We start from the raw sequence: 12,872 nt of genomic DNA on the forward strand, positions 1-12,872 counted from the left end.
CAAAAGCAAACTCGGCCTGGGGGCCAGTCCTCTGCCCTCTTCAGAGGGATTGCTGAGTTTGTGCCCTAGTCCACGTCTTCCGGAACATAGGTGCGGGGAGAATTCTGCAGACCTACCAGCCACTGGAGCCCAAGGAGCTGTCGTTCTTGGACCCGATGGGTCCACAGTAAGTTTCTCTGGCAGGATTTGAGACTGGTTTTACTTACACCCAGAGACTTGGCACAATTGCTGCAGATGCCATTGGCCCCTTTGATGGGACCGTGCTCATGGTCCCTTTGTCAGACTGCAGGATTGGTACAGACATGCTGGGTTCCCTCAACCCAGCATAGTACCCTGATCTGCTGGGTGGGTGTGGGCATCGCCATCGCTCCTGGTGACTACAGAGCCTCTTGTATTTTCAAAGCCTGCCAGGATTGTGCAGCTGAAACAGTATCAAGTACCAGTAGGTGAGAAAGACAACCCGCAAGGCTTATTCCGTTGCCAGGAGGGAGTGGTAGTGCATACTACCTTCCAACTCCCAGCCTGTGTAGCCAGTGAGTAAATCCAGTGTCTGTGGCCCCTGATTGCAGATCACTGTGGCTTTAATAGTGGCCACCATGTCACTCAAAGCACTTGATATACCAATAGGTGACTGAACTGACTGCATCCATTACTGGCACTCAGTATGTGGCCGGCAGCTGCACTGTCCGGGCCTTCAGCCACTAGCCACATGTAGCTGCTGAGCGATCAAAGGCTAGTCTGAATTGAGATGTGCAATTCTCAGTGTATTTAGAATGCACAACGGATTTTGAAGACTTAGTTTGAGAAAAAGAATGAAAAATACCTATTTTTTATATTTAAGTGCTGAAATGTTAATATTTTGGATCTATTGGGTTAACTGAGCCATGTTAGTAAAATCAGTTATACCTGTCTCTTTTTACCTTGTTTTTAATATAGTGATTACTAGGAAATTTAAAATTACACGTGTGGCTCACATTATACTACTCTTGGACAGAATTGCCCTAGACATTGCTCATGTTCCTTGCTCTAGATTTCTCCAGGAAGAAAAAAAAAATTATTTTGTTTTCACTTGGCAGAGCAGGAAGCTCACTTTTACTGTCCTACCTCAGGCATGTTGAACTTCCCCAGCAATACTGCAATATATCAATAATACGTTGGGAAAGCCCATTCCATTCCATTGATGACAGTTTCCATAGTGGCCCCCAGAGGAAACTTTTCACCATAATGCATGCTCTCTAAGCGCAAGTGGCAGGGCCTTGAATGAAGATAGAAATCAGAGCCAGGCCACTGGAGGGCATAAGTTGGGGGCTATCTGAGCAGCAGCCCAAAGAGATATTCCACAACCTAATAAGGAAAAACTGCTGACCTTTCAGACACTTAACTACACAGAAGGAGCCCTTATCGCCTGTTTGGCCTCTTCGGGTATTAGAGGCAACACATCCTGCACATAGAAATGTTACTCAAGAATCTGTAAGTCACCAGACTGGTAGCCAGATTCGACTGGGGACCCCCGCAGTAAGCAGCCACAGAAGCAATGAAACAATACCGGCTCCGCCCCGCCCCCAACTCATTCTGATCCCTTGGAGTTTTAATTATCTGTGACCAGTCTCACATCTGATGTCTCTTGAAAAGAAGACTCTGCCAATATTGGGGGTGGGTCATCTCACCACTACTGGATGGTACATGCGTTTTGAATGACAATTATTGGCCCTGTTGGGGACAGATTATCTCACTGAAGGGAAAAGTGTGGCTCTCAGATCCAACATTCCCAACCTGCTAGTGGGGTTGTTACTGAAATCAGTTCCATCAGATGGATGTCTCAGTGATGGTCCAGTTGGGAAAACAGAAATCACACCAGTGATTTTAACAGAGAATTTAATACAGGGATTAGTTAAACAGATCTTAAAGGACTGAAAATGCAAAACAGGAGCATTAAGTTTCCACAGAGGTGGGTTCTGCAGGAAGCATTTACCATCCTGAGGCCTGGGAGAACAAAGGGAGGAGGCTGGGATGGTGAGAACCCAAAGGCTCAAAAACGAGGGCCACAGAGTTAAAACCCAGATCTCAAGCGAAGGGGCACTATCGGTCGGTACAGGTACCTTGATAACATGCAGGCAGACCCCCATGTGGCTGGGCTTAGAGCACTGAGGAGACGTGATAATGCTGGTTCTGAGAGGGGTGGGGAGGGGGTCGGAATCTGGAAACTGGATTCAGCAGCTGCTACTGGAGCAAACTCTTCCTGCCAGAGTGAAGAACCATGGTCTTCCAGTCTCCTTCTAGAGCCTCTTATTGGCAGACCCTAATTGGCAGCACTGGCAAAGGAGAAATGTGGTGTGCAGAATCCCAGCCCCAGCCTCATAGAGTAGAGTGTAGAAGGACGGTTTGGAACTGAGATACAATAGCTTAATAATTGACAAAGTGCAACAAGCCAAAAAAAATGCGAAATGGAAATGGTACATCCAACTGGGGGTCAAGCCAACTGCAAGAACACGTGGCTGCCCAGCCAGTAGGTACTGAGATGGCCCTATTGCCTGCTTTGCCTGAGCTACTGGCTCGAGTGGGCCTCAACTTTGAGACTTGGTACCAAACAAGGAAGCCTGTTTCACTGATAGGTGAGCAAGTTCAGTGGAATACTGCTAAGCCATTTGTTATGTGATGATAAATGCTGACAACCCCTGGCACTGGCTGCTCTGCACATTGGGTGGAAGTGCAGTGCTTTTTTGGTAATAAGGCATTCCACTCCTCAATGAATGAAATATCCCTTTACATAGACTCAGGGGCTGCTGCCAACGGCCTCACTCTTTAGTCAGGTCGCTAAGCCACGCAGGACTATTAAAGTCGTACCCTATAGAAACAAATACAACTCACCCACAAGCTCAGTTAATAAGTCACATATGCACTTGTCTCCTAGAAAAGAGCACATCCTGAGAAAAGCAAAGCATCTACAGTGAGAAACTCATCTGGGCCTGTGAGCCATCATAGCCATATTGACCTACGGGATCCATATCCAGACCCACCACAGTAACAGAAGCACCATGAAGGGTTGTCATTTGACATACAAAGAAGCTACTGGCACCCCCAGAGCCTGCATTTGGTGGCAGCTACACAAGCATGTAATTCAGGGTTAGCTTGGTCATACCGCAAAAGACAGGACTGGCTCACACTGGCAGATATACTTCACAGCCCCCCTGCCCCTCCATAGTCTGGACGCACTCTCTAGGTATAGGGTTGCCGCCCACCTCCTCCAATCACATAGCACACATAGAGTGAAGGCTCTGACGGACTACCTTTGCCACATGCCAGAGAAGGTCAATAGAGATTTCAGACCATGATGCAGATCTGACATCTATGAAGGAAAAGGAAGTAAGGAGAATTGGGTAAGAATGATCTTAGACTATACTGCAGTTCCAAGTATCGCAGGCAGATGGGGAGTTCTTGAGCCGAATCTGCATTTGTACCTCCACCGTGCTCAATTACTGACTGCAAGTAGTCTATAGGAAATACGGCCTTGGCACAAACACAGTGGTGGATCCTGCAGGGCATCACCATGGGGCTGTCAGGCAATCGTGCTCTCCACAACGGACTGGAGGGGCACACTTGCCTGGCTGCCATACTACATAATAATAACTTCCCTCCTTTTTTGGACCTGCACTGACCATGCTGAGTATCTAAGAAGATTTTACTGCATGGATCACAGAAATGTAGATAAACACAAATTCGGAATGGCATCTGGCGTCCTTTCCCACTGGGCAGACAACTCTGACGTTGGGTTTGCCACACACCTCCACTGAAAGTTGGGGGATACTTCTGTGATTTTTATGCTGATGAACAAAGTCGCCTTTGTCCTGAAGCCATCTTCCTTAATCTGAACAGACTGCCTTGGGTAAAGGAATTGTTAGCCCAGGTCTCTGTGCAGCTTTTCATTCCAGGATAGAAAATCAGGTCTGGTTCATTCCTGAGGGTAGCTCACGGGCCCCAGCTGGTGAGGCACAGACAGATCCAAGCCTGTGAAGCAAGGAGAGCCCTGAGGAGTGAATAACTTCTCCGTTTTCCTAATCCAGATATGGACAGACTGTACCTGTCTGGGGCAGTGACCATAGTGCCAACTATCACAAAGCTAGATATGTCACCCCCAACTTCAATTGTCTGTGAGGGATCTTATCAGCATCCCACTCTCAAACAATGCCTCAGGTATCACTTCTACCAGGCAGTGGCCTCAGCCACTGTTTGCCTTTGCCTTCTACACTCATGTGTCCATATCCTGTGATGTCCATGCTAAATGGATGCAGAGGATCCAACATGGACCCAACTCAAAGCAACATTATGTGCTTCCCACCCACTTCCAGGACTAGATCTTCTGTGTGCTAAGACAGCCTCCCTTGCCTCCACTGCCTCCCACTTGGACACAGGGTGACCCTCTTCGTGCAGGTAGCGACACAACTCTTCGGTAATCAAAGATCCAGTGGGCACAGGCTATATATGCCCAGCCTCTGGTGCAATCAGTAGGCTGTCCTTGGGGGCATTATGGACGCAGTTCATCACCATTTTACATGCATTTTCCCCCATCAAGAGGTGTTTCTAAGGCTCACCTGGGAGATTACCAAAGAGATAGCTGGGAGTTTCACTACCAAAGATACTCTTGCCTCCTTACCTCTGATTGTGTTGGATATCTGCGTAGCTTTGGGTTATTTACTGACTAGGCAGTGTGTACTGTGGCCAGCTTCTGGCTGAATACCTCACTGCAAGCTGTAGGAGCTGGCCACAGGGCTCTAAACCACTCCCCATCTAAGCCCTGGGATCTTTTTCTCATGGCTTGGTCTGGAGTCCATGACTAGAGGTTTCAGAAAACTCTAGTTTTCATGATGAACTTCGTACTCTTATTTAGGACCCTCCTTGTTTCACAACGTCTTCTTTGCCATCCTCACCAACTTCAGAAACCCCACTGAAAAAGCCAATCAATTTCCGTCCCCAAAGGTCTCACTGTGGGATACTGACAGAACTCAAAACCACCTACCTCATCTTACTAACACTTGGGCTGGTAAATTACCCCAATTAAACCTATTATTGTGCCCATTCTCCATGATATAGTGGTGTTTTCTTTAACTCACCTTCCAAAGATAGATTAAAGGGGTCAGGACTGGAGGCAGGGAGGCTAGGATGTTGGAATAATGAACCAATGCAATGGCAGTGAGAATGGAGAAAGGTGGGATTACTATGATATTTAGGACATAGAATCAGTGGGACTTAGTGATTATTACTTGTGGGGGAAAAGGAGAGTGAAGAAACTAGCATTATGATTCACAGATTTTTGGCTTGAGTTATAGCTTTCTTTTTTTATTTATTTAATTTATTTAATTTTGGCTGCATTGGGTCTTTGTTGCTGCGCACGGGCTTTCTCTAGTTGTGGCGAGCGGGGCCTACTCTTCGCTGCGGTGCGCGGGTTTCTCATTGCAGTGGCTTGTCTTGTTGCGGAGCACGGGCTCTAGGTGCGCGGGCTTCAGTAGTTGTGGCATGTGGGCTCAGTAGTTGTGGCTCCTGGGCTCTAGAGTGCAGGCTTGGTAGTTGTGGAGCACAGGCTTAGTTGCTTCACGGCACATGGGATCTTCCTGGACCAGGGCTCGAACCCGTGTCCCCAGCATTGGCAGGCGGATTCTTAACCACTGTGCCACCAGGGAAACCCCTATAGCTTTCTTTTAGAGGAAGGGAGATTTATTCATTCAACTAATGTTTATTAAGCATATACCATGAGTCAGGCAGACTTTGGCATTTGATGCTGGAGATACACAAGAAAAAGACATTGGCAGACAGAAAAATTAGCATGAAAGGTAATTACAGGGACAGATAGATATGTGCTTCCTCATATGATGCACAAGGGCACAACACACTTCAGTAGTGTTCCAGCTAAAAAAATTAATAAGCTGAATCTAATCATGTGGAAACATCAGACAAGCTTACAAAATGGACATTTTACAGAATAAATGGCTTGTGCTCGTCACAACTATCAAGGTCATGAAAGACAGATACTGAGGAACTGTTTGCAATCAAATGATACTAAGAAGACATGACAGTTAAATGCAATATGTGATCAGGGATTGGCTCTTGAACCAGAAAATCTTGTTGTCTTTTGTTATAAGGGACATTATTGGGAAATTTGGCTATGAATAAAGTAGATTACATAGTAGGACAATGCTAATTTCCCAGTTTTGAGAATTGTACTATGATTACGTAAGAAAATGTTCTTTTTTAAGAACTTTTTTTTAATAAATTTATTTTATTTATTTATTTTTGGCTGCATTGGGTCTTTGTTGCTGCGCACAGGCTTTCTCTACTTACAGCGAGCGGGGGCTACTCTTCGTTGTGGTGCGCGGGCTTCTCATTGGGGTGGCTTCGCTTGTTGCGAAGCACAGGCTCTAGGTGTGCGGGCTTCAGTAGTTGTGGCACGTGGGCTCAGTAGTTGTGGCTCGCAGGCTCTACAGCGCAGGCTCAGTAGTTGTGGCGCACGGGTTTAGTTGCTCTACGGCATGTGGGATCTTCCCGGACCAGGGCTTGAACCCATGTTCCCTGCATTGGCAGGTGGATTCCTAACAACTGCGCCACCAGGGAAGCCCAAGAGAATGTTCTTTAAAAAAAAAAAACAACAAAAAAACACATGAAGTGTTCAGGAGCAAAGGGCTGAGATATGAGCTGGAAGAAGTTTTGAGCAGTAGCATAGTTGCTAAGCAGGCTTAGGCTCTGGGCTTACACTCCCTGAGTCCTAATCTCAGCACAGCTCTTTACTACTTATGAGCCTTTGGGCAAGTTTTTTAAACTCTATACATTAAATTTCCTCATCCATAAAAAACAGATGATGTTAATAATAGTACCTACCTTATAGAAATGGTATGAGAGGACTTCCCTGGTAGCGCAGTGGTTAAGAATCCGCCTGCCAATGCAGGGGACACGGGTTGGAGCCCTGGTCCAGGAAGGTCCCACATGCCACGGAGCAACTAAGCCCGTGTGCCACAACTACTGAGCCTGTGCTCCAGAGCCCGTGAGCCACAACTACTGAGTCCACGTGCCACAACTACTGAAGCCCGCATGCCTAGAGCCTGTGCTCCGCAACGAAGAGTAGCCCTCGCTCATGGCAACTAGAGAAAACCCGCGCGCAGCAGCGAAGACCCAACTCAGCCAAAAATAAATAAATAAATAAATTTATTAAAAAAAAAAAAAAAGAAATGGTATGAGAGTGAAATTAGTGAGTGTATGTAAAGCACTTAGACCCGTGTCTGGCATGTATGTATAACCAATGTTGGCTGTATTTAAGCTATTCTGCTCCTGTCCTGGGAATACAGAGAGAAATGGGACATGGTTCCCTTGTTCAAGGAGCCACAGTCTAATGGAAGAAATAAGAAGGTTAACAGATAATAATAATAAACGCTTGTGATGAGTGTCCTGCTAGGGATCTGAGCTGAGGGCAGCTGAGCCTGGGACAATGAATTCTGCAGGAGGAAGTCAGGAGAAGTTTCATGGAGAGATGTGGTTAGAATTGGATCGCAAGGGGTGAACAGGAGTTTGCCAAAATACTCTATTCCCACTTTTGCCAGGACAGGGGCATCAGAAGTGCCAAAGCACAGGGTTCTGGAAAGGGCATTGGGTACTACAGTGTAGCGTAGGTGATGCAGTAGTGATTCGCAGAAGGGCCAGACTCACCTGCCAGGTGTGTGTGGGAGGAGAGGCAGCACTGGACTGCCAGCCAATGGACATACAGGTTCAGACCCCAGCTTAAATACCACCTGCAGCCTCAAAAAGGTCACACAATCTATCTCTCTGAACCTCAGTTTCCCCTAAAAATGGAGATATTGACACTTACCTCAGGCCTGTAAGGAGGACGCATGTAACGTGCTTAGCAGGGTGCCCAGCACATGGCTCATCCTCAGTAAAGGACAGCTGTTTGTAATGATGCTGCTGTTAGACGTTTCTAGGCGTCACCAAATTTCCTGGTTCTCGCTTCCTTCCGGGCACGTGCTTCTCTCGAGTGCTGCATGGCCCTGTAACTTCCTTTGGCCATTGAGGTGGAAAGAGAATGGCTAGGTGTCCTTTCTGGGCCAAAGCGTTGAAGACCAGGGCCCTGTGATTCTCGGCGCTCGCCTCCCTGCCACGGCAATTTGGAAGCTCAAGTGGAGATGGTGGCATGACAAGGCAGTGGCACCTCTGTCAGGCCAGGTCTCAGTGATGACAGTGAGCAGAGTGCCCCTGCCAACCTGTGGCGGGCAGGTAGTGTAAGCAAGCAATAAACCTTTGTTGTTTTAAGGCACCAAGATTGGCATTTTATTCTCTTTAGCCACCCTCAGAAACCCTGAAGGATTGGGGACTTTTCTAGACACTTTGGTGTCCCATGCCAATTCCAGATAGGGGACAACAAATTCTCCACTCTCCCGCCTTGTGGATGAGGTGGTAAAATTGGATGAGAGGTTTGGAAGCATGTTTGCGTGACAGACGAAATTCAACTCAATGTAAACAAAGAAAAGCCACCAGAAAGATGTCCTGCAAGAGTGAGTGGAGGAGGCGGTAAACATGGATCAGATCTTTCTCTGAATCAACTGTGACTTCTATTTTTCCCATTCAAGCACCAGAGGATTCATGATGTTATAACCTAACTGTCGTGGTCCGAGCGCGGGTTGGAAAAGCATTTCCAGACACAAGGCAGAATGTAAGGAAGATAGAGCTTATTAAAGGAAAGGGTGGCTGCAAGAACAGTGGGCCGACTTGCTGGTAGCCAGGGAGAGTCGACAATGATGCATGGGTTGCTTGTCTGTTTTTATAGGCAGGGAACCTGTAAGTCATCTGCTGACTGGGCAGAGTAGGTATACTTTCAGTGTGCTGAGCGGGAGAGAAATGGGGCAAATGTCTTTACTATATGGGATAGTAAAGGGACAGGGCATGCTGCTTGGGAGGGCTCTGGGACATGGCAATGGTCACATTGTGACAGAGCGATAGGAGTCCTGTAGCCCTTTGTTCTGGCAATATTGGCCCTTTGAGTTTATCTTGTTCTTTGTCCTCGGAGCACACTAATCACACTAACCTCACAGGAAAGTATAAGAAGGGGCTCTAACCTGGTCTGAGGGTCAGGAAAGGTCTCCTGAAGAAGTACGGACAAAGATGATGTGAGATACACACACACACACACACACACACACACACACACACACATTGGAATATTATTCAGCCATAAGGAAAAAGGGAATCTGCCATTTGTGACAACATGGATGGAACTTGAGGGCATTATGTTAAGTGAAATAAGACAAATGCTGTGTGGTATCACTTATATGTAGAATCTTAAAAAAAAAAAAGTGAAAGTCGGAAACAGAAACAGAGGGTAGAAAAGTGGTTGCCAGGGGCTGGTGGGTAGGGGAAACAGGGAGAGGTTGGTAAACTTTCAGTTGTAAGATGAATAAGGTCTGAGGTTCTAATGTATAACATGGTGACTACAGTTGATAACACTGTATTGTATAATTGAAATTTGCTAAGAGTAGAACTTAAATGTTCTCACCAAAAAAAAGAGAGAGTTGTGAGGTAATGTCTTAATTAACTAGAAGGTGCGAATCTTTTCACAATGTATGTATATATCAAATCACCACGTGTACACTTTAAATATCTTACAATTTTATTTGTCAATTATACCACAAAAAAGCTGGAAAAAAAGAAGTTGGCTTACTAGAACAATGAAATCACCTATTAAAAACCTAGTTATGACACCACCTAGGAGAAAGCACCCTATAAGTTTGTGGTGCTGTCTTGCAGGATGTGTTGTGCACTCTGAACCAGGACCAGTAATCAACATAAGGCACTGTTTGTCCCAGAACCAGAATACATGGGGCTAAGGACTAAGGGAGTGATGGTGAGAATGATGCCTAATGACATGCTTATACAGATGTTTGCACTTTGCTTCTCATTCTCTGATTTCTGCTATTTTAGAAGCTTATTATTCAAGAGAGAAGTATCTCTTTCAGGGAACACAACAATGGTTCCACTGAATTAGAAGCTGAAACTGCCACCTTATGCCACTAGGCAGGTCCGCCAAAAAAAAGAATTACTATGTCAGCTAAGGTGATTGATCCTAACCATCATTAAGTACTATATATTAATACATTATAGGAATGAACAACAATCTGTTTCCATTTCCCTACTGAGACATCCTTTATGTTGCTTTCATTATAACAATGAATGCCCTTGTACATGTTGCTTTGTACACATGGGTGACAGGATAGATACCTAAAAGTGGAATTTGTGTGTCACGGAATATGTGAATATTTAACCTTTCAAGTTGTGGTCAAATTGCTGTCTTAAGTGGTTGTATCCATTTGCACCTCCACCAGCAATGATTGAGTTCCCATTTCTGTACATTCTTGTGAATATTTATTAATTTTTGCCAACCTGATGAGCATAAATTATCTCATTGTTGACTAATTTGCATTCCCCTGATTACCTGATGTTGAACATCTTTTCATGTCTGCCTGTAGTGATATTTTAAAAAGTGTCAATTCTCAATTTTCCACAAGAATGGTAGTTACATTCTGAGCAGTGGTATGTACCATCTTGTGAAGCAGTCCTTGTATTCATGCCCATGCAACAGATTTTCCTCCCTAATTAGCTCTAGGTTGACTAGTATCAAATTTAGTTCCTTTGAAAATATAGGATGAAAGAGGAAAGCCAGGGCAGGATTTAAATCTACATCTGATAATCTACAAAGTGGATGGCTTTTTGTGCCCTGCCCCCCAATCTCGAATTAGTGTTTTGTAAACCAGGAAGTACTCGGACTTAATCTTAGAGATTTTGTCCCCCTGAGTTTTTGTTAGTAATGTGTATTTCTAGCGGCATAATGTGGATTGCTCACGAGTATTGCATTGTTGCCATAAACTGCCATGCCTTGCCTGTTGACAGCAACCCCAAACGCTACAGTCAAGTGCGAGTCACAGCAAGCCAGAGCTGGAAAGAATCTCCACAATCAGGATGTCCACAGCCCATAATTTGCAGAAGGGAAAACGAAGACTCAGAGAGCACAACCCATGAGGTGGTAGAGAGCTGAGTTTCCAACCCGTGTGCTGTAGCTTAATCCCTGAGCCCACAGGGCAGCTGCGTGGTACCTGGTCATACGATCATTTTCCACGGGTTCTATGACATGAACAAGTTTGCTGTTGGGAGGCGATTGTTCATGGGTCTCTCGAGTGTCTGAATGTCTAGGGGAGCTTTTGTCCTTTGTCTCTGACCCAGTAGTCTTGCATCTTCTGCCAGCATTTACGAAACTGTGGCAGGCTGCCTTGTTACTCAGAAGTACAGTAAAATCTCAGACACTTTCCTGTTCCTCACAGTTGAAGGCAGTAATTTCAAAAGCTGTTAATACAGGTGTCCTCTGGTCAAATTAATTTTGGAAAAGCTGAGGCCCTCCCCCCCCAAAAAAAGATTAAGAAAAGATAAAAGGAAAGGAAAGCAGCTTCTTTTCCTGCCAGCTCCTTTAATAAACTAAAGAGCATTATGAATTGCTCGTAGATGTGGCGGTAGAGTGGAGTGCGCTAAATTTCCAGAATTATTTACATAGGAAAACTTCCTTCCTCCTTCCCCTTATGGAATGCTTATTAACATTGGAAAGAACAATAGAATATGATTAGTAGAAAACCATTTGGAAAGCCAGAGTAAAATGTAGTAAGAAAGAAGATGGAAATGCAGTTGAAGGGGGTCGTTTCACATCCCTTGAAAACTAGACGGAGGTAGATGAACAAGTGTTCCAGCATCATCTACAAAGTGCTTTTGCAGATGTGCCCACACAAAGCAAGTTAATGGGATTTTGCCCAAGGGTCAGATTTTAGAGTCAAAAGGGGACTCTGAGACAATGCTGTCTTATTTTACACGTGTTGCACTAAGGCACAGCAGAAGGAAGGCACTTAGGGCCACCCAATTCACTGGTGACAAATGATGGGAATCAAATCGAAGTGTTCTGAGTCACTTTTTTGTGTTCCTCACACACTCTTTGTCCTCATACTGTCCTATTGTTTCATTTATTTGTGACTCAACCTTAAGGTCTCCGAAGGCAAATACCATCTTGTTCCCCTTAAGAGCTCCTACCACAGTGTAGCAACCTACTGAACATCTACCATATTCACGATCGTCACTCTTCACGTCCAGTGCTGCCCATCACAACTTTCTGCCGTGATGGAGATGCTCCGTTTTCGCCCTGTCAGATATGGTCGCCTGAGCCATGTGTGGCTACTGAGCACTTGATATGGGGTTACTGGGACTGAGGAAGAAGCGATTTCTTAATTCCATTTAATTTTAAATAACGAAAATTTACATTTAAAAAGCCACATTTATCTGGCGGTGCTGCAGTGATTGCCTGTGGTGACTGTAGAGGCTACAGTGGTGTCAGAGGACTGAATTTGAGGAGGAATTAGCAGCCATGGCTGGAGTATGATTCCAGTCCCGCTACTGGCTCAGGCCTTGGGGGCCCCGTTCATTCATTCGACAACGTTTGACAAACCCTAGAAGGTGCAGGCCTTGAGCAGCGCATGGGCACAAGCCACTAGAGCCGGCCATTACGAAGGGGCGGGGCCTGGGCCCGGCACGACAGCCGCACGTGCTGCCGGGGGTATCACGTAAGCGTCACCGCCCCGCGGGCTTCTGGGTACTGGGCGGCGGACGGAGCGGCAGCAGCTCAGCTTACCGGGGACCCTGAGGCGTGCTTTTCGAGGGGCGGTTGATGCTGGGGAGGACCTGGTCGAAGACCCGGGCGTTGCGGGGTCGCGCTGCAAGCTGAGCAGTTGTCGGGCGGGGAAACAAGAGAAGAACCTGGCGATGGGGTGGTCCACCAGCGGCAGTACCCCCGAGCGGCAGGCCATCAC

This window comes from Balaenoptera musculus, chromosome X (genome assembly GCF_009873245.2).
Source record: "Balaenoptera musculus isolate JJ_BM4_2016_0621 chromosome X, mBalMus1.pri.v3, whole genome shotgun sequence".
Lineage (NCBI taxonomy): Eukaryota > Metazoa > Chordata > Mammalia > Artiodactyla > Balaenopteridae > Balaenoptera > Balaenoptera musculus.